The 23,729-nt window shown below is 38.1% G+C and overlaps 1 long non-coding RNA gene across 1 annotated transcript in view; it reads left to right on the top strand.

Moving 5' to 3' along the window:
• Nucleotides 1-5,155, top strand: part of LOC129525853 (uncharacterized) — a 41,769-nt gene extending 36,614 nt beyond the window's left edge. The window contains exon 4 of the long non-coding RNA XR_008670379.2: nucleotides 5,086-5,155. This is a non-coding gene — a long non-coding RNA (uncharacterized lncRNA). The remainder of the gene's footprint in view (nucleotides 1-5,085) is intronic.
• Nucleotides 5,156-23,729: the final 18,574 nt, after the last annotated feature.

Genomic DNA, 23,729 nt, shown 5'->3' with positions numbered 1-23,729 from the left:
TGGTGTGTGAGGCCACAGAAAGGAGTGGTTTATTCTTCTTGCATGAGGCAAGAGATTTTATAGAGCAGGTGAAATCTGAAGCAGTACTTGAAGGATACGACAGTAATGAAGATGCACTGTTCTATGTATTTAATATTCATAAGGGTCCTGTGAGAGGTAGGTGTTGTTGTTGTCCCCATTGTACAGGAAAGGGGTTGATGTACAAGCTCACACAGCCAGTGTGTGCAGTGCTGACACAAACTTATCTCATCTGACCCCTGAGCCTGCTCTCTCAATTATTTCCCCAATCTCTACTTTTTCTGACAATTATCCCCAAAATTTAAAAACTGCTTTTGTAACTTCCTATTTGTCTCTCTGTGGTTGTGTGTGTGTCAGAGAAGTGTGGGATTTTACTCACAATGGACATTTTGATTGATCTCAGCCAAGCCTGCCCATTAGTCAGTAGGGGAGCTTTTAGAAAGTTCCAAGTGCCAGGCTATACCCTTGGGAATTCTGATTTAATTGCTCTTGATTGGAGAGCAGGCATCAATCTTCTTAGAATCATTCCTCAGGTGATTCTACTGTGCAGCTGCAAGTGAGGACCACTCACTCAGGTGAAAGAAAAGGGTTTTAAGGGACAGATAGAAGAATTTGATACTTGCAGTACCTTAGTGATACTTGCAATACCATTGCTTCAGGTTAAGAATTTTCTCCTTAAAATGTAGATTGCTCTTTAGGTTGGAGCAACATGTTAAGACTCTACAAAGACCTTAGTGGGAGTGATTTTATAACTCTCCTTTCTCCTTGTGATGAGACTGTGGGAGGGGCTGGCATTAGCACATCTAGGTCTGGAAAGGAAAGGGAACATAGGAATTGGAGAAGCCAAGGTTGAACAGAAAACAAGAATTTACTCTATATTTGGTAAAAGAATTTAACATCAATTTGAATATTAATAATTTAATAATTGACTTCAAGACCAAACCAACTGCTAAAATGATCTAATTAATGATAAGCCTAAATAAGCTTCAACATCATATTTTGGCTAGTAAAGTACAAAGATGGCTAAGCTATGAGCTTCTTGCCTTATCCATGGTACATGGCACAGTACTTAAAACCTAATAGCCATTCACTGAATTTCACTGAATGAGTGAAATTCATCAACTGACTTAATCAATGTGAAACGATTTACCCCAAAATAGGAAACAGGTTTGGTGATGGGTTAACAGTCTTTGCCCTGCCATTGTAAGAGCATTCTATAATATGCTTCAATTTATTTACTCATTTCCCCATTCAGTGACATTTAGATTATTTTCAATTTCTTTACTATTAAAAAAATACTGCAAAGAGCACCTTTGTATGTGTTTGCCTGTGTACTTGTACAGGAGTTTCTCTAGAATATATCTGTAGAAGTAGAATTGCTGGGTAAGGGATACATGCTTTTCAACTATATATATATAGCTAACTAGTTTTCCAACTTTCTACTCCAAATAAAACAAAAAGCAAAACCTAAAGGAAAAGATTATCAATTTGACTTAAAATGTAAAAGTTCTATATGCAAAACATACAACAAAGTTAAAACACATTATAGCCCTTTTCACTTCTTTCCAGTGCATGTTAAATGCACCATAAACAAACTTCAATTTCTAAGTTTGCCTTTTGTAATCAGTTCACAAGACAGTTGAGAGAGGCCTGGGCCCTCTTTTCTTGTCTACATTTGCTCTGTGAAGTTTAAGAGAGTTTTCCCATCTTCAGATGGTTCCTCAGGGCAGCCTGGCTGTTGGTAGGCAGGCTGTGATCCAGGAAAGAATGATCTAAGACTGCAGGTGCTTGTTCTGCCATTTTCCCAAAGCCAATTCCCAGTGCTCCGTGGGCAGGACGGCAGGTGGGGCTGGAGCCCACACAGCCATCTCTGTCTCTCCCTTCTCTGCTCATCCCCCAGGGATGGACTAGTTTTGGCAAAATGGATGGTCAAGCTGTCTTGGGCATAACTAATGCGAAATAATTCTCACCAAGACTGATCACAGATTTGCCAATTCTTCCTTTTTTGAAACATTGGTTATGAGACTTTTATCCTACATGTAAATTCTGGCTTTAATAACTCAGAGTTTGAATAGAAGTGCCCAGCCCTTCAAGGGAATCCTTTGAACGTAGTATCTCCAAAAGCCTTAGCTTTATAAATATTCAGATGCACAATATATACATATGTGACCATGTTATTCCATAATTTAGATTCTCTTTTAACTCTGCTTTAAATTTGAGTGTACTACACTAAAAGAACAAAAAGGGACTAGCTACTGTCATAGTTTAAGTTACAACAGAGCTGCTCTTCCAGAGGAAACTGTATTTTCCCACAAGTGATTGCGTTTTAGATGGAATAGCAACACCATCAGTGATTCCCCATGCAGTGTTTTCAAAGGGCATTTCAACAAAAAAAGGCCTTTTTTAATGTTAACGGAACTCCACAATTTTCTAATTCCATTTAATTCTGTTCTCAATTCCAATTTTTACAGTTAGCAAAACAAATTCTATAACTTACAAAATTATAAAATATACTTTTAAAATGCAAGTATTTTAAATATATAATTTCTATAATTTTAAAATGATAAGTTTCTAGTTTCTTTTTGTTGTTTCTCTGAAGGATGAGAAAGGTGGTAAAGTATACCTTTTCAATATAAATGCTTCTTTTCTTCAACAAGATAGGAGTACATTTTCTAGCTTTACTTGCCACATCAAAAACTCTGCTGCTATTATGTGACTCTTCCACGTGTCTATGATCCAGGTATACATGAGTTTCTCACAGAGCAAGGCCAGTTTTCTTTTCTATGAGCTGATTTTCTTTCCTTAGGTTGAACTTGAAAGTGCTAAACTGAGCACCGCAACTTCAGGCACTGGGTCCCTGCTTCTCTCCTAAAGCCTCCTGTGGATTGTACTCCACTCCGTAGCTACTACTGTTTAGCTTCCATGTCTTCATTTGCTCTATTAATGTCAATATCTATGAATTCTTGCCACATGTCAAGTGCTTTATACGCACTCTACCATCGTTCTATCATAATCCCCACCAACACTCTGCAATAGGTGTGTTACCCCAACTTTACAGATGGAGAGAAACCAAAGCAATCAAGGCTTCAGTAACTTGTTGAACATAGTCTGGTAAGTGGCAGGGAAGAGATTCAAACCCAGGTGAACTGACATCAGACACTGGGCTCCTAACTACTGTCCTTATCTGCTGTCTTCATCTCTATTCATTGCCTGTTGACCTTCACAAGAGGAAGTTTCTTCTGATTTGGTCACTGGAGTATTCCAAGGGCCTAGAACAGTGCCTGGCTTAGAGTTAACACATGTTAACTAATAACCGCATCTATTAACATGTTAATAAATTGGCAGGGGTAACTTTTTTTATTTAGAGAGAAAGAGAGACAGGGTCTCGCTCTGTCACCCAGGCTGGAGTGCAGTGGCGTGATCATGGCTCACTGCAACCATGAACCCCTGGGATCAAGCAATCCTCACACCTTAGCCTTCCAAAGTGCTGGGATTACTGATGTGAGCCACTGCACCCAGCCACGTAGTTTTTAAAACAAATTTTATTTTAAATATTTGATTAACAAATAAGGGTTGTATAGATTCAAGGTATATAGCATAATATGATATATGTTTACATTGTGCAATAATTACCACAATCAAATTAATAAACACATTCATCACCATTCATGCTGTGCCTTAGATCCCTAAAACATGTTTATATTATATCTGAAAGTTTGTATCGTTTGACCAACACCTCCTCATATTTCTTAAATGAATAATTCTGTTTCCCTATTTTTCCTTTCAGTTATTCATTTGTTCGTACCTTAAACAAATGTTGACTGAACCCCTAAAACATGGCCTTATTCTACACACTTGAGATATAAAAATGGATAATCAAAGTCTCTTCTGTCAAGAAGATTACACTCTTGAGGCAGCAGACAGACTAATAAATATGGTCAGCAAAGACAGGGAAGAGAAGTGGGCCATGGAGAAGACTTGCGCTTTTATGCTGAATGAGATGGGAAATCAACAGAGGGTTCTGGACAGAAAACTGATGTGATTGCCTCCATAGTAAGAGGATCACCCTGGCTGCTGTTAGAACAATCAAAGTTACTGTAGTATTCTGAGCCAGAGGCAAGTGGGTTGGATCAAGGTAGTAGCAATGGGGATAATGAGAAATATTTAAATTCTATACCTTTCAAAAACGATATGATTTGCTGATGGAGCAAATGCTGGATATGAAAGAAAGAGAGGAACAGCCCCAATGTTTTGGGCATTAGAAGGGGGCATCCCCGGGGAAGGCTGCAGAGGAACAAGCTTGGGATTGGAGGGGAGTCAAGAGTTTGGGTTTTGAATATGCTTCTCATCATCTGGTATTGCCTCGTATGATAAAAACACTCAATAATGATTCTATTAGCTCCTCAGGGGCCTGAAAATCCAAACACCCTCAGAGTACAGCAAACAGCTAACTTCACCGTATGACTTAGCCAAGTGTAAAACAACAAAACAATGGTACAGCCTGTGAACTGGAGAGTTCATGCATGACCCACAGGCACTAACATAAAATGAAAAGTTGCACTGGTCACTGTTGCCCTTGACCTTGAGTTTGTGAGCGCCCCCCCTTGCAAAATAATATCAACATCATTGGCTTTTATCCACATTGTCCTTAACACTTACATATTTTCTGCCTTCTACTAAACTGTGTATGCAGCTGAATTTAGTAGAGCAGAAACTGCACACTCTGCCTCATTCATCTTATTATTTGTACAACAAATATTTAGTAAGCCTTTACTCTATGCCAGTCACAGTCCTACAAAAGACGTGACAGCAAATGTATAGTGTCCAACAACATTTAAGATTACACTCTGACATCACGTATTCAGAGATGATCCCTCTGAAGCTCAACTATGAAAACAAACAAAACAAAACACAAAGGCGCCAAAAGGGTCCTGTGTAGGTAAAATAGATGTTTGAAGTCTGATGTCCACACACTAAGTTTCTGTGCTGAATTCATAAGACATTTTGCAGGATGGCCTCTCTTATTTTACACACCATCTTAATGAACCTAAACATCTGTTTTTCTAGCCCCAAACAGATAAATCAGAAATAAGCTGGCGGACGACGGGGAAGGAGAGAAGCTCTAATAGAGATGGGCACACTGAGAAGAGTTAGATGTAATAAGAAATGCTGTCTCCCTGCCAGAGGAAAAAAAATTATACACACAAATAACACAAGAATTTTTTTTAATGTGGCAGTCTGAGAAAACTCTATCGTTTCCTGTAAGGGCAAGAAGCCTGTCAGAGCTCAATAAACCTGAAGGTGTTGCTATTTTAAAGCACAGTATGGTCAGGGATGGTCATCTAGTAAAGCTTACATCAAATTCATAAACTGCTTAAAATGAGAGAGGTCAGGCATGGTGGCTCATGCCTATAATCCCAGCACTTTAGGAGGCCAAGGTGAGTGGATCACTTGAGGTCAGGAGTTCAAGACCAGCCTGGCCAACATGGTAAAACCCCATCACTACTAAAAAAAACACAAAAATTAGCTGGGCATGTTGGCATGCACCTGTAATCCTAGTTACTCCACAGGCTGAGGTGAGAGAATCACTTGAACCCAGGAGGTGGAGATTGCAGTGAGCCAAGATTGCGCCATTGCACTCCAGCCTGGGTGATAGAGCAAGACTCTGTCTCAAAAAAAAAAAGGGGGGGGAGAAAGCATGCAATCCACTCAAAAGGCATCCCTGAAAATGCTGAATGTATGCATTTAAAAGAATTTTGTTCTGGGATTTAGAAAGTCCACCCAAATGAAATGCCTCATTCTCCAATAACATTGGATATCTGCTACCATCCCACACTCTTGCCTGTGTGCCACACCCATGGCCAACAGATGCTAAAAACATACCCCTGGACATGCCTTCCTGCTTACAGAGATGGTGGCAGACCCTCTTATTAAATCACCTGCCTCCTTCATCTCTCCCATCTACATTCCAGGGTCTAGCCAGCTTTGGATCTGACTGCCGTGGCCTGCTCTTTGCTGCCTGTACTCACAGGTTGGACTTAATGGCAGAATTCAGCTTCCCTGGTTCTGACTTGGGTGCTCAGAATTCATCATCCCTTGAGTATGATGTGTGCACATAGGTATTAATCATCCTTTCCTCCTGGGCCTGTGTGCCTCAGAGCTCAACCTATCTTTGGTATAAACTTGGCTTATACTTGGATTGGACCTCCAGCAATGCTCATTGACTGTTCTTATCTTCAACATGTACTGAAAACACCTTTCACATATGAAAAAGACAACCATTGTACTGTCAATAGGGATGCAAGATGAACTGTTCTCAAATATGTGTTCTTTTCAGAAGTAGTTAACTCATAGAATCATAAATCTTTGAGTTAAAATAATCCTTAAAATTTGCCATCAGTCTTAATCTGAATACTGCCTACAAAGCTATCAAACTCTCCTGATTTTCATTGGTTTCCCTTATTTTCAGAAATGCTCATTTATGAAACAGATAACTAGGAAAAGGTACCCATTCCATAACTGTGATATAGAGCAAAGCTAAAGGATTAATGTAAAGATTAAACCAATGACCTTGGCTGTTAAAGTAGAAAAAAGAGCTCACCAGCCACAGCTAGAGAGCCTGATGATGTGGATTTATATGAACAGCCCACATCACCCATTTTCGCTTAGAAAATAAAGTACTACTTCTCAGTTATAGGACTTTTAGGAGTCATTGCCTATCATTTGAGTAGGTAGAGTCACTACTATAAACTGGGCACATTCAAATAGAGTATAAGGTTTTCATAAGTTTTATAAGTTTCTGAAGTTATTACAGTTGTTGTTCAAGGTAAGGGGATTGCACTATTATTATTTGCATTATTTAGTTGTGTACTCATTAGCTTAGGATTAATTACATTTAACCATATGACCTGGGTTTTAAAATACCTCCAGACCACAAAATCACTTCTACAAATAAGTTACTGTTATCCTCCCTCTAAAGGCAAATACAAAAGCAAGTATCCCAGCATTCACAAATTGCCCTTGCAATGCAAACTTTTTATTATTTTTCATTGCTTTGTGGAAAAACGGAGTCCTGTAGATCAAAAGTAGAATAATAGCATTACAATAATCACAATAGAGCTACCAGTGTTGGGCACACATATATACACATGCACACATTCACACATATACCAGACACATACATGTACACGCATATGTCAGAGCAGAGTGTTAATGGGCATAGCTCTGGAGCGAGGTCCTTTTCGTTTTCGCCTACTCTTCATTTTTTCTTATCAACTGAGGATAAAGTGACCATGATGAACTTTGAGTAATAATATGACTATGATTTCACACTGACCCTTCAAAACTCCCTCAACCAATAGCTTTCATCCTTGGTTTCATCCTGCCTCATCCTTGGTTTCAACTTGTATTTTTCAGGCCCCTAAATTATACATAACATCTTCCTACCACAACTCATTAGTACCAGATGGTAAAAATGATCCCGTGTTACTCAAGAACAGAACGAGCTCTGAAAGCCAGGAAATGGGTATTCTGGGTGGAGTTTCACCATTGACACTCCAGCAAATGGGGACATCCCTTAGGCCTATGTTTCTATATCTATGATGTCAGGGTGGTCACTGAACAATCATGGGTCCTACACCTCACAGCTGGTCTGCTGTCTCTGGGGGGTTCTAGAACCTTCCTTGCCTTCTCCAATTGAGCCCCCTGCTCAAGTGCCTTCAGGTCCTGTGTAGCCTATTAAGCTAGTTCTTTTCAGACTCCGTGGCTTACTACTCATCTTTCTGTCATCATCTAAGTAGAGGACTTCCTTTCTCCCAAAAGTTTTTCTGACCTGGTGGTTGCCAGAGCCCTGCCTGGCTGGGGTTTGTTGAAACCCATGACTGCTGGGCCTTGGCCTCACCACCACCAAGACAGGCCTGAGTGACAGCTGGAGAGACAACCCCAGAGCCTGGGATGGCACCTCTGCCTCCCCCTGTGGTGGCCTCCTGCCGCCTGGGCTGTACACAGCCCTTGTTCCTCAAGGTCACAGACTTGGAGGGGCTTTCAATTTAAAACGAATGATTCAGGCCTCTTCACAAATCGGTTATTTCTTTTGTGGTTTTCTATAAATTCCTCCTCCTTTACTGAGTGGAAAAGTACCATTATATTTATCTCTTCTTCCCTTTCAAGGAAAAAATAAGGTAGCATAGGGCTGTACTTTTTCATCTGTTTGAAAGTGTATGACAAATACTTTGGGTCTCTCTAAACTGTCTAAAACAATGTGTCAGAAAAACAGCTATTCGATTAGCCTTTCACATTTCTAAACAAGCAATATCAAATTCCTTTTTAAAAAATTTAATGAAGGAGGTTCCTGAGATGCTGTGTCTAGACCCAGGTGCTGGTTCCACAGATGTGTTAAGTTTGATAAAATTAACAGACCTGAATATTCATGATATCTCTATTTTGTTGTATGTGTGTATATATATACATATATATATGTGTGTATACACATACATATAAGTATATATATATACACACACATATATATATATACATACATATATATAATCCTTCAATAAAGACATTCTTAAAAGTTAAGTGAACAGACCATGATTTGAAAATGCTGGTTATCAATGATATTTTCCCTTATGCATTATAAATAGTAACTATAACTCTTACTTCCATAAGAGTAGGGATTGTTATGACTTTTTTTGTGAACTGAATTCAGTATAATTTGACTAATATACCTAGTGATTCTTTAGGCTGAATTTCCTAACAGTACTCAGTAAAAGCTAAAAGTTTTGTCCTTTCCTGAAAAGGGAATGCACATAGTATTTAAAAGATAGGATACAATGGAGATTGGAAACCTTGTTCTATAATTTTTTAGCACATGTTTCACCTACTACTTCTACATATTTATTTCTGGGCTGGGGAGTTCTAGGCAGTTGATAGAACTTTCAGCAGAATAAACATAAAGACTGCTCCCACCCAAGCTGAAACCTCAAAAACCAATTCTCAATGAGCTTGACCATCACTTGAGAATACATCAAATAATGTTTTTCCTTGATCAAAAAGATTTATTTTGTGATTCTTTTAAAGGAGGCCTTTAAATGCAATAGTGTAAGGAAATGTTTGATGCACTCTTGCACTGTTTTTATAGAATAGTAGTAAATCAGTAAGTCAGACAAAGAACATTCTACAATAAAAAAGGATCTATTGCACAGAAACTAGTTCTGCACCCAGAAAACACCATCATGCTACCTTTTTCTCCCTACTCTCTGAGCTGATACCACAAAGGTAATTGTACACGCTAACAAGAGGGTTAGGTCAAATCTGGCAGTGTATTCTAGCCTTTTCAAGGGCCAGATTCTTTCTCTGTAACTATTGTTTATAACTCACAATAACTTATTGTTCATCTTCTTATTCAGTGATGAGGGTGAGCCTCTGAAAGGCATCCATGGAGGGAGGTTTGTTCTTTTCTTCTTTCAGTTCTTTTTTCTTTTTTTAGTGAAATAGCTTTGAAAAACTCTAAGCGCAGACATTGTTGTTAAAGGGAACTGTTCCAACTTTCATGATGACTTTTTTCCCCAAAGTACTGTGCTCAATCGTTAATCAGTTCTTCTCATGGGTCATTTTATGTCACAAGAGAAATGTTAGCATGCCCTGAATGTCCTTCAGGTGCTGGGGGATAAAACAACCCTAGAGAAAAGTGCTGGAAGGGATCACGCTTTGTAAACTCGAATCAGTGAAAATATTTTGGGAGAGAGATCCTCACATGTCACACACAGTTAATTCACCTAAATTTTCCAGGTTCCTTCTGAACGTGTGGATGCTTTCTCTCATCTGGTATCACCACAGGACACATTATCCATAAATTAACTAAATATGCATATGTTTATTCCACAACACATGTGGTAATAACTACATTTTATTGCACATATTCATGAACATGAATTAAGTTAACTTTGGGGAAAACATCTTTCTTGCAGCCAATCCTTTTCTTTAAAAGACAAAGGATGTTATAAAAGGTGAAATTTGAATACAATGATTGAATTGCATATATTACTTGAAGTTGACTTCAGGTAGGTAGTTTTGATAAAAACCAATCTGTGCCTCCATAATTCACCATTTTTATATCTATGTTTCAGAATAGAATTCATAAATAATATGGATTGTATTTTTTTTTTTTGGATCATTCAACTATATCCCAAAACAGGAGTTCAGAGGCCTAATTCTAGCTCTATCTCACACTAGCTAAATGATTTTCAGTATGTTTGTAACAAATCCAAGCTATGGTTTTTTCATCTAAAAAGACTAAATCACCTTCCAAACATCAGAATTGTAGATTCTAATAATCACTTCCCCCAAGATGTTTACATACTAATTCCTGGAACCTGAGAATGGTACCTTATATGGCAAGGGGAACACTGCAGCTGTGATCAAGTTAAAAATCTTAAAATGGGAGACTCTCCTGAATTACCCTGGTGGGCCTGACCTAATCATAGGAGTCCTCATAAGAGGGACATAAGAGTCAGAGTCAGAGAGAAGGCCATGCGACAATGAAGCAAACATTTGAGTTATGTAGCTACAAGCTAAGGTATGCCAGCAGCCTCTAGAAGCTAAAAGAGGCAAGGGATGAATTCCCCTCGTATCACCAGAAGGAACCAGCCCTGCCAACACCTTGACTTTAGCCTAGTGAAACTGATTCTGGGCTTCTGGACTCCAGAACTGTGGGAGAATAAACCTGTATTGTTTTAAGCCATCAAGTTTTTGGTAATTTGTTAAAGCAGCCATAGGAGGCTAATTCATCATGTTAGGGAGAAGCACTTCCCAAAGGTGGTATGAGAAGCTCTGTGGACACTCTTCCCAGCAAAACAACTATAAATAATGAAAACTGTAAAAACAACAACCATTTAAAGTGTCTGGAAGGTATCCTAACAACATACTGAAGATGTAGAAATGTTTATTAAATAAAATTAACTAAATCTTATTAGGAAAAGCGACTCTCTGGGATTCGAGCCATAACTTGCTCTCCACCTCCAAGTTCAGTGTGGTGGAGGTTCTACTGGGTATGGCCAAGAACATGAGTTCATTTTTCTTCTAAATGATAGTAGAGTTACGGTTTCTCACAGAGTGGCCCAGGTCACCAATATTTCTTACTTTCTCCTATCTCCTTACTGCAGAAACTCTACTTTAGATAAGTGCAAACAAGAGGTCTGGGGCTCCTGTTCTTCACCAAGCCCCTAACTCGTAAAGTGGAAGTTTTACCTCAGGCTTGATAAGTCAAGACTACTGAATCCTAATCAGCCTGAATCCAAATTGCTTTTAGGATGAAAAGTTTTATACCAAGAGAAACAATCCAAGAGGACCAGTGGCTACCACCCTCACTAAGTGCCCTATTCATAGACTCTGGTGTTAATCCAAGGGAGTTCCAAATCAATAATGCAGAGGTCATACCTCTGGGGATTAGGCAGACTGTAAAAACAAAGAGCTCTGTATCTCTCTCTAAGGGGATTGATTTTATTTGGAACGGAGTGTGAGGAATTTCAAGCCTAAGTGCACTATTGAAAATAATGGAAATTTTGATAATGAGCAGTTAAGTTTATTGCTATCACGGCTATTAATTCCATGATAGCAGTAAACAAAATGGCAGACCAGGTAGAAGCTTAACAGAGAGAAAGAAAAATATATATAGAGAGAGAGACAGTTGAAAAGAGTCCTCATGGAGTTGGAGTAAGCCACAAAACTCACCCCAAAGAGATCTGACTTTAATTAGATCAGACTGTGAACTAATTTGTGACCCAGGACATAGTCATAAACAATAAAGTAATTAGCAAGCAATTCGTGAATGCTAACCAATGGAAGCTGACCAACTAGATCCTTAATAGGGATATCAGGGAAATAAGCAGTAAAAAAGATCCTGGCTAAAACCATTGCCACTTTTAGGGGGAGGAGAAAATGAGGAGTGGTTAGGGTGCCTGCACATGCTCAAGATTATGGAGCATCCAATGCTATATGCTCTGGAGGAAAGAAACTTAACCCAACCAGCTAATCAAACAAATAAAAAAACAAATAATCAAACAATTACACAACAATAATAATAAGCCCTGGGAGAGGATCAGTATCTGGAGTTGCTATAATAAATTATCTAAAATGTTCCATTTTTGAGGATCATGGTGGACGGGAGGCAGGACTAGATTGCAGCTCTGACTCGGACAGACAGAGCAGCATGTGGAGGTTCACATTGTGAATTTTAGCTCCAGGTCAACTGCAAGAACAAATCAGCAGTCCTGAGAGGACACACAGACCCTCTGAAGGAAGTGGAATGCTCCTGCAGGACCCAGGAGACACCCCAAATACTGAGTACCCCAAATGCAAAAGTGGGAAAGAGAGCCTCCTCTCCCAAACACACACCTCCACTGGAGAAACTGAAGGTCTGTTTGCAGGAGACGTTTCCAACCTTACCTGGAGCTGAGTCAATTTAGAGAGCTGAGTGAAATACAGGGGTAGAGGAAGCAGCAGAAAGGCCCCGTGAGCTTGCTGGGTCCCCAAGCAGCCCATTCCTGCCTGGCACCACAGGGATCCATTGGCAGGGCGACCAGAGGAGCAGGAGGAGGAGGCAGAAAACTTCACAGGGAGAAGGAAATCTCCAGCTGAACTTTGTAACAATTTGAATGGGGCGAGAAGCCTCGTGGCTAGAACTCAGGGGAGGGCACAAATCCATTGAGTAGACATCACAGGCAGAGGAAGAAACAAGCTCTTATCTTTCGCAGCTGGGAGGCGGGTAGCCTGTCTCGCCCACCGGCCAGAAACAGACTCAGGGCTCTTAGTGGGGGCAGAGTGGGAGTGAGACCAGCCCTTCAGTTTGAATGGGAGCTGGGTGAGGCCTGTGACTGCTGGCTTTCTCCCACTTCCCTCACAACTTGCATGACTTAACAGAGGCAGCCATAATCCGCCTAGGAACATAACTCCATTGGCCTGGGGACCTCACCCCCATCCCCCACAGCAAGACCCACCCAAGGAGACTCTGAGCTCAGACATGCCTAGCCCTACCCCTACCTGATGGTCTTTCCCTACCCACCCTGGTAGCAGAAGACCAAGGGCATATAATCTTGGGAGTTCTAGGGCCCTGCCCACTGCTGGTTCTTCTGCACGCTACCACAGCTGATGCTCTCTGGAAAGCGCCACCTCTTGGCAGGAGGCCAACCAGCACAAAAATAGAGCATTAAACCATCAAAGCTAAGGACCCTCACAGAGTCCATTTCACCCGCCCCTTGCCACCTCCACCAGAACAAGCACTGGTATCCACAGCTGAGAGACCTATAGACAGTTCACATCACAGGACTCTGTGCAGACAACCCCCAGTATCAGCCCAGAGCCAGGTAGACTTGAGGGGTGGCTAGACCCAGAAGAGAGACAACAATCACTGCAGTTCGGCTCACAGGAAGCCAAATCCATAAGAACAGGGGAAGAGTACTACATCAAGGGAACACCCCGTGGGACAAAAGAATCTGAACAACAGCCTTCAGCCCTAGACCTTCCCTCTGACAGAGCCTACCCAAATGAGAAAGAACCAGAAAACCAACCATGGTAATATGACAAAACAAGGCCCTTTGACACCCCCCAAAAATCACACTAGTTCATCAGCAATGCATCCAAACCAAAAATAAATCCCTGATTTACCTGAAAAAGAAGTCAAGAGGTTAGTTATTAAGCTAATCAGGGAGGGACCAGAGAAAGGCAAAGCCCAATCTAAGGAAACCCAAAAAAAGATACAAAAAGTGAAGGGTGAAATATTCAAGGAAATAGCTTAAAGAAAAAACAATAAAAAATTCAGGAAACATTGGACACACTTATAGAAATGTAAAATGCTCTGCAAGCCTCAGCAATAGAATTGAACAAGTAAAAGAAAGAAATTCAGAGCTCGAAGACAAGGTCTTCAAATTAACCCAATCAAACAAAGACAAAGAAAAAAGAATAAGAAAATATGAACAAAGCCTCCAAGAAGTCTGGGATTATGGTAAATGACCAAACCTAAGAATAATTGGTATTCCTGAGGAAGAAGAGAATTCCAAAAGCTTGGAAAACATATTTGGGGGAATAATCAAGGAAAACTTCCCTGGCCTTGCTAGTATATCCAAATACAAGAAGCACAAAGAACACCTGGGAAAATTCATTGCAAAAAGCTCTCTGCCTGGACACACTGTCATCAGGTTATCCAGAGTTAAGACAAAGGAATGAATCTTAAGAGCTGTGAAACAGAAGCACCAGGTAACCTATAAAGGAAAATTGATCAGATTAACAACAGATTTCTCAGCAGAAACCCTACAAGCTAGAAGGGATTGAGGCCATATCTTCAGCCTACTCAGACAAAGCAATTAACAGTCAAGGATTTTGTATCCAGTGAAACTAAGCATCAAATATGAAGGAAAGATACGGTCTTTTTTGGACAAACAAATGCTGAGAGAATTCACCACTACCAAGCTACCACTACAAGGACTGCTAAAAGGAGCTCTAAATCTTCAAATGAATCCTGGAAACACATCAAAACAGAATCTCTTTAAAGCATAAGTCACACAGGACCTATAAAACAAAAATACAAGTTAAAAAGCAAAAACAAAAAATAAAAAACCTAAAGTACAAAGGCAACAAATAGCAAAATGAATGCAACGGTACCTCATATTTCAATACTAACATTGAATGTAAATGGCCTAAATGTTCCACTTAAGAGATACAGAACTACAGAATGGGTAAGAACTCACCAACCAACTATCTGTTGCCTTCAGGAGACTTGCCTAACACATAAGGACTCACATAAACTTAAAGTAAAAGGGTGGAAAAAGGCATTTCATGCAAATAGACACCAAAAGTGAGCAGGAGTAGCAATTCTTATATCAGAAAAAAAAAAAAACTTTAAAGCAACAGCAGTTAAAAGAGACAAAGAGGGACATCATGTAATGGTAAAAGGCCTTGTCCAACAGGAAAATATCACGATCCTAAACATATATCCACCTAAGACTGGAGTTCCCAAATTATAAAACAATTAATAATAGACCTAAGAAAGGATATAGGCAGCAGCACAATAATAATGGGGGTCTTCAATACTCCACTGACAGCACTAGATAGATCATCAAGACAGAAAGTCAACAAAGAAACAATGGATTTAAACTGTATCTTGGAACAAATGGATTTTACAGATATATATAGAACATTTCATCCAACAACCGCAGAACACACATTCTATTCAACAGCACATAGAAATTTCTCCAAGACAGATCATATGATAGGCCATAAAAGGAGCCTCAATACATTTAAGAAAATTGAAATTATATCAAGCACTCTGTCAGACCACAGTGGAATACAACTGGAAATCAACTCCAGAAGGAAGTTAAACACAAGGAAATTAAATAACCTGCTCCTGAATGAGCATTGGGTCAAAAATGAAATCAAGATGTAAATCTAAAAATTATTTGAGCTAAACAACAATAATGACACAACCTATCAAAATCCTGGGATACAGCAAAGGCAGTGATAAGAGGAAAGTTCATAGCCCTAAACACCTACATCAAAAAGACTGAAAGAGCACAAACTGACATTCTAAGGTCACACCTCAAGGAACTAGAGAAACAAGAACAAACCAAATCCAAACCCAGCAGAAGAAAGGAAATAACCAAGACCAGAGCAGAACTAAATGAAACTGAAACAAAAAAATTACAAAAGGTAAATGAAACAAAAAGGTTTGAAATCTATCTTTGAAAAGATAAATAAAATTGATAGACCATTAGCAAGATTAACCAAGAAAAGAAGAGAGAAAAATCCAAATAAGCTCAATTAGAAATGAAATGGGAGATATTACAACTGACGCCACAGAAATACGAAAGATCATTCAAGGCTGCTGTGAACACCTTCATGCACATAAACTAGATCACCCAGAAGAGAAGGATAAATTCTTGGAAAAATACAACCCTCCTAGCTTAAATTAGGAAGAATTAGATACCCTGAACAGACCAATAATAAGAAGTGAGATTGAAATGGTAATTACAAAATTACCAACAAAAAAAGTCCAGGACTAGATGGATTCGCAGCAGAATTCTACCAGACAGACATTCAAAGAAGAATTGGTACCAATCCTATTGACACTATTCCACAAGGTAGAGAAAGAAAGAACCCTCCCTAATTCATTCTATGAAGCCAGCATCACCCTAATACCAAAACCAGGAAAGGACATAACCAAGAAAGAAAACTACAGACCGATATCCTTGATGAACATAGATGCTAAAATCCAAAATACTAGCTAACCAAATCCAACAACATATCAAAAAGATAATCCAACATTATCAAGTGGGCTTCATACTAGGGATGCAGGGATGGTTTAACAGACGCAAGTCAGTAAATGTGATACACCCCATAAACAAAATTTAAAACAAAAATCCCACGATTATCTCAATAAATGCAGAAAAAGCATTCGACAAAATCCAGCATCCTTTTATGATTAAAACTCTCAGCAAAATTGGCATACAAGGGACATAGCTCAATGTGATAAAAGCCATCTATAACAAACCCACAGCCAACATAATACTGAATGAGGAAATGTTGAAAGCATTCACTCTGAGTACTGGCACAAAACAAGGATGCCCACTCTCACCACTCCTCTTCAACATAGTACTAGAAGTCCTATCCTGAGCAATCAGACAAGAGAAAGAAAAAAAAAGAACATCCAAATCAGCAAAGAGGAAGTCAAGCTGTCACTGTTTGCTGACGATATGATCGTTTACCTTGAAAACCCTAAAGACTCCTCCAGAAAACTCCTAGAACTTATAAAAAAATTCAGCAGGCTGAGCACGGTGGCTCATGCCTGTAATCTCAACACTTTGGGAGGCCGAGGCCATGGCTCACCTGAGGTCAGGAGTTCGAGACCAGCCTGATCAACATGGAGAAACCCCCATCTCTACTAAAAATACGAAATTAGCCAGGCATGGTGGCACATGCCTGTAATCCCAGCTACTCTGGAGGCTGAGGCAGGAGAATCGCTTAAACCCGGGAGGTGGAGGTTGTGGTGAGCTGAAATCACACCATTGCACTCCAGTCGGGCAACAAGAGTGAAACTCTGTCTCAAAAAAAAAAAAAAAAAAAAAAAAAAAGAATTCAGCAAATCAGCAAATTTTCCAGTTACAAGATTAATGTACAAATATCAGTAGCTCTTTTATACACCAACAGTGACCAAGTGGAGAATCAAACTAAGAATTCAACCCCTTTTACAAAAGCTGCAATAAAATAAAATACTTAGGAATATACCTAACCAAGGAATTGAAAGACCTCTACAAGAAAAACTGTAAAACACTGCTGAAAGAAATCACAGATGCACACAAACAAATGGAAACACTCCCATGCTCATGGATGGATAGAATCAATATTTTGAAAATGACCATACTGCCAAAAGCAATCTACAAATTCAAGGCAATTCCCATCAAAATACCACAATCATTCTTCACAGAATTAGAAGAAACAACTCTAAAATTCATATGGAACCAAAAAAGAGCCCATGTAGCCAAAGGAAGACTAAGCAAAAAGAACAAATCTGGAAGCATCACACTACCTGATTTCAAACTATACTATAAGGCCATAGCTACCAAAACAGCATGGTACTGGTATAAAAATAGGCACATAGACCAATGGAACAGAATAGAAAACTGAAATAAACCCACATACTTACAGGCAACTGATCTTCAGCAAAGCAAGCAAAAACATAAATTGGAGAAAGGACACCCTTTTCAACAAATGGTGCTGGGATAATTGGCTAGCCACATGTAGGAGAATGAAACTGGATCCTCATCTCTCACCTTATACAAAAATCAACTCAAGATTGATCAAGGACTTAAATCTAAGACCTGAAACTGTAAAAATTCTAAAAGATAACTTTGGACAACCCCTTCTAGACATTGGCTTAGGCAAAGATTTTATGACCAAGAACCCAAAAGCAAACGCAATGAAAACAAAGATAAATAGTAGGGACCTAATTAAACTAAAGAGCTTTTCCACAGCAAAAGGAACAGTCAGCAGAGTAAACAGATGACCCACAGAGTGGGAGAAAATCTGCACAATGTATACATCTGACAAAGGACTAATATCCAGAATCTACAACGAACTCAAACAAATCAGTAAGATAAAAAAAAAAAAATCCCATCAAAAAATGGGCTAAGGTCATGAATAGACAATTCTCAAAAGAAGATATACAAATGACCAACAAACATGAAAAAATGCTCAACATCAGTAATGAACAGGGAAATGCAAATCAAAATCACAAGGCAATACTGCCTTACTCCTGCAAGAATGGCCATAATAAAAAAATCAGAAAACAGTAGATGATGGCATGGATGCAGTGATCAGGGAACACTTCTACACTGCTGATGGGAATGTAAACTAGTACAACCACTATGGAAAACAGTGTGGAGATTCCTTAAGGAACTAAAAAGAGAAATACCATTTGATCTAGCAATCTCACTACTGGCTATCTGCCCAGAGAAAAAGAAGACATTATACGAAAAAGACACTTGCACATGCATGTTAATAGCAGCACAATTCACAAGTGCAAAATCGTGGAACCAACTCAAATGCCCATCAATCAATCAGTGGATAAAGAAACTGTGGTATATATATATGATGGAATACTACTAAGCCATAAAAAGGAATGAATTAACAGCATTTGCAGCAATCTTCACTTAGAATAATTGGAGACTATTATTCTGGTGAAGTAACTCAGGAATAGAAAACCAAAAGTCATATGTTCTCACTGATATGTGGGAGCTAAGCTATGAGGACACAAAGGCATAAGAATGATACAATGGACTTTGGGGACTTGGGGGGAAGAATGGGAGGGGGGTGAGGGATAAAAGACTACAGATATGGTGCAGTGTGTACTGCTCAGGTGATGGGTGCACCAAAATCTCACAAATTACCACTAAAAAACTTGCTCATGTAACCAAATACTACCTGTACCTCAATAACTAATGGAAATAAATTAATTAATTAAAATAAAATGTTCCATTTACAATATTAGAATTATGAGACATTTAAAGAAACAGGAAAAGGTCACCCATACATGGTGGGGAGGTGGGGAAAGAAAGCAAGCAACAGAAAATGCCTTTGAGAGGACCCAGATGTCAGACTTAGTAGGCAATGATTTTAGTCATTATAAATATGTTCAAAGAAATAAAGTAAACCAAGTTTACAGAATTAAAGGAAAGCATGATGACAGTGTCTTATCAAATAGAGAATATCCATTAAGAAATAACATTATTTTTAAAAGAACCAAAAGGAAATTCTGGCATTAAAAATATGGTAACTAAAATGAAAAATTCACTAGAGAACTTTAACAATAGATTTAATCTGGCAGAAGAATCAGTAAACCTGAAGATAGGTTGATAGACATTATGCAACATAGAACAAAGAGAAAAAAAATGAAGAAAATGTATCCTCAGAGAACTGTGGGACACCATTAAGCACACCAACTTCATTAAGAAGTCATATTATATTCAGTATATAAAGAACTCTTTACATTCAATATATAAAGAACTCTTCCAATTCAACAATAAAAAGACAATGCAATTTAAAGATGGGTAAAGGATTTGAATATACCCTTTTTTTCCAAAAAAGATATACAAATAGCCAACAAGCACATGAAAATATCATTAATCATTAGGAGAATGGAAATCAAAACCATATTAAGAAGCCATGTTACACAAAACCAAAGACATCACAAGAAAACCACAGACTAATATTCCATATTCACATATATGCAAAAATGCTGGACAAAATGCTAGCAAATTGAACATAGCAACACATACACCATGACTAAGTGAGATTTATCCCAGGAATGCAGGATTGGTTTCACATTAAAAAATCAGTTAATTTAATATACCACATTAATAAAACAAAGAAAAAACACATGATCACCTCAATAAAAAAACAGAAAAAAAAACTTGATAAAACCAAATACCCTTTTCTGGCAAAAAGACTTAACAATCTATGAATAGACAGGAACTTCCTCAATCTGATAAAGAACATCTACAAAAAAACTCACAGCTAACATACCTAACAGTGAAAGACAGAATGTTTTCCCTCTAAGATCAAGAACAAGACAAGGATGTCCACTCTCATCACATCTATGCAATATCAGACCAGAAGTTCTAGTCAGGGAAAATTAGGCAAGAAAATAAAATAAATAACATCCATATTGAAAAGAAAGAAGTAGTAGTTTATCTATTTGCAAATAACATGATCCTGTATGTAGAAAATATTAAACAACTTACTAAAAGCCTATTAGAATAAATGAGTTCAGCAAAATGATAGGATAAAAGATTAATATACAAAAAATAATTGTATTTATATCAATTTCAATGAGCAATCCAAAATCAAAATTAAGAAAATAATTCCATTTACAATGGCACCAAAACGAATAAAGTACTTAGGACTAAATTTAAAAAAAGAAATGCAAAACTTGTGCTCTGGAAATTATAAAATATTAAGAAAATTAAAGAAGACCTAAATAAATGGAACACATTGCATGTTGATAGACAAGAAGACATAACATTGTTAAGATGGCAGTACTCCCTACATTGATCTACAAAGTCAATGGAAAATTCCACCTGCCTTTTTCTTTGCAGAAACTGAAGAGTTTATCTTAAAATTCATGTAGAAAAGCAAGAGAGCCAAAATAACCAAAACAATCTGGAGAAACAAAGAACAAAGTTGGAGGATTCCAATTCTGGATTTCAAAACTTGCTACAAAGAGTAATGAAATGTGGTCCTCTGGCAGTGGGTTATACATATAGATCAGTGGAACATAACCGAGACTCCAAAAATAATTCCTATATTCATAGTCAATCGATTTTTGACAAGGGTGCTAAGGCAATTCAAGGGAAAATGAGTGGTGTTTTCAACAAATTATACCCAGATAACTAAATATCTACATGCAAATGAATGAAGTTGGACCCTTCCTCAAATTACACACAAAAATTACCTCAAAATGGATCATAGACCTATATGTAAGAGTTAGAACTATGAAACTTTGAGAAGAAAATGTAGAAATAAATTGTTGTGGCTTTGAGTTGGGCTAAGCCTTTTTAGATACGACACTAAATGTACAAGTGACAAAATAAAAAAATTGGTAAATTTGACTTCATCAAAATTGAAAACTTTTTTGCTACAAGGAACACCATCAAGAAAGTGAAGAGACAACTCACAGAATTAAAGAAAATATTTCCAAAGCTGATAACAATCACGTGTCCAGAATACATAAAGAACCCTTCCAACTCAACAATAAAAAGACAAACAATGCAATTTAAAAATGGGTAAAGAAGTTGAATAGACACTTTTTCAAAAAAGATATATGAATAACCAACAGGCACACGAAAAGATCATTAATCATTAGGGGAATGGAAATCAAAACCACAATAAGATCCTGTTCTCAAACACTAGCCTGGGTATAATTTTAAAAGACAGAAAATAGCAAGTCTTGTTCAGTATGTGAACAAATGGGAAGCTTTGTACATTGTTTGTGGGAATGTAAAATGGTGTCGCTGCTTTGGGAAACAGTTTGGCATTCTGAAAGTGTTAAACATATAGTTACCTTATGACTCAGCAATTCCACCCCTAGATCTATACACAATAAATATAAAAACACATATCCACACAAAAGCTATATGTGAACATGCATAGTAGCATTTGTCACAATAGCCAAAAAATGGAAACAACCCAATGTCCATAAATTGATGAATGAATAAACAAAATGTGGCATATCCATCCAATGGGATATTATTCAGCAATAAAGAAATGAACTACTGATACATACTACCACATAGATGAACCTTGAAAATATGCTAAGTGAAAGAAGACAGACACAAAAGACCACAATTATATTATTCCATTTATATGAAAAGTCCAAATTAGGCAAATCTACAGAGACAGAAAAGAGATTAGTGATTGCCTCAAGCTAGGTGACTTGTGGGGAGAGGAGTGGGAAGTGACTGCTAACGAGTGTGAAGTTTCTTTTAGAGGTGATAGAAAATAGAATAGGTAATTAAGATTGGGTGCAGTGGCTCTCACACCCATAATCCCAGCACTTTGGGAGGCCAAGGCGGGCAGATTGCTTGAGTCCAGGAGTTCGAGACCAGCCTGGGCAATGTGGCAAAACCCTGTCTCTACAAAAAATACAAAAATTAGCCGGGCATGGCATGTCTATAGGCCTAACCTACTCAAGAGACTGAGGTTGGAGGATCACTTGAGCCCAGGAGGTGGAGGTTGCAGTGAGCTGAGATTGCACCACTGCACTCCAGCCTGAGTAACAGAGTGAGACTGTCTCAAAAAAAAAAAAAAAATCTAAAATTATATTGTGGTGACCACACAACTATGTGTATATATTAAGAATCATTAATTACATTAAATAATGTTATTTAAAAATTTATTAGTTATCCATGACATTACAATTGTAATAAAATATCAGCTTATTGAAGAAAAGAGGTCTTTTTTTTTTTTTTGAGACAGAGTCTCGCCCTGTCGCCCAGGCCCTGGAGTACAGTGGCGCAAACTTGGCTCACTGCAAGCTCCACCTCCCGGGTTCACGCCATTCTCCTGCCTAAGCCTCCCGAGTAGCTGGGACTACAGGTGCCCACCACCATGCCCAGCTAACTTTTTTTTGTATTTTTTAGTAGAGATGGGGTTTCACTGTGTTAGCCAGGATGGTCTCGATCTCCTGACCTCGTGATCCACCTGCCTCGGCCTCCCAAAGTGTTGGGATTACAGGCGTGAGCCACCGTGCCCAGCCAGAAAAGTGTTTTTAATTTGAAGTATATTTAGTTTTCTTTTCTGTTCATTTACTCATACTACAAACATTTACAGGACATCAAAAAGTGCTTGGTACTAGCAATACTCAGATGAAAAATAATTTCTGCAACTAATACTGTGTATGGCATATAGTATGTACTCAACCACTATGTTTTGGATAGATGGATGGATGACTATAGAATAGATCTGATAAGTGCAAGAAGGTAATAGTGTTCTGTTTTTATTAATGTTCATAAGGCTGTACTAAGGTAGCAAAATTTGAATTTTACCAAGACTAGGTAATATTGATGTCTTGATTTCCTTTCATGTGTAAGGTGGATGTATAAACCAGCAGTTTGGCTGAAAAAAATGAACAGCAATAACAAAATTATTGGCTGATACAGTAAGCTACATGCCATGGAAAGGTTCTGAGGTTTATTGTCAGGAAAAAAATAATGGGTTCAAATATTGTCTCTGGCACTTACTATCAATGTTACCTGAGTTAAGTATTTAAGCCTTTGTTCAGTTAAAGGGGAATAACATAAAATCTTTCCTACTTGGTAAGATTATTAATAATGCGTATTTAGAAACCAGCATAATGGTCAATAAATGGAAGTTATGATTATTAAGCTTAACTTCAAATAGATATACTTTTTATAAAAGTAATATAATAACTGCTTGTACTATTATTTATCCACAAGGGTAAACATTTAAAATATATATTTCATATGTCACATCAAACTTTGTAGTAAATAATAAAAGAAACATTATGAAACTCTGCGGTTCCACAGAATATAATATAAGAGACACACAATTTGGAAATTAAACAACTGCTGAAAACCTGGTCTTATCCATTTAGGCTTCTCTGCTTTCCCATCCTAATTTTTTTTTACTCTTGAATAATAAATATA

This window comes from Gorilla gorilla, chromosome 10, assembly GCF_029281585.2.
Source record: "Gorilla gorilla gorilla isolate KB3781 chromosome 10, NHGRI_mGorGor1-v2.1_pri, whole genome shotgun sequence".
Classification (NCBI taxonomy): Eukaryota; Metazoa; Chordata; class Mammalia; order Primates; family Hominidae; genus Gorilla; species Gorilla gorilla.
This window is presented reverse-complemented; position numbering and strand designations above follow the sequence as displayed.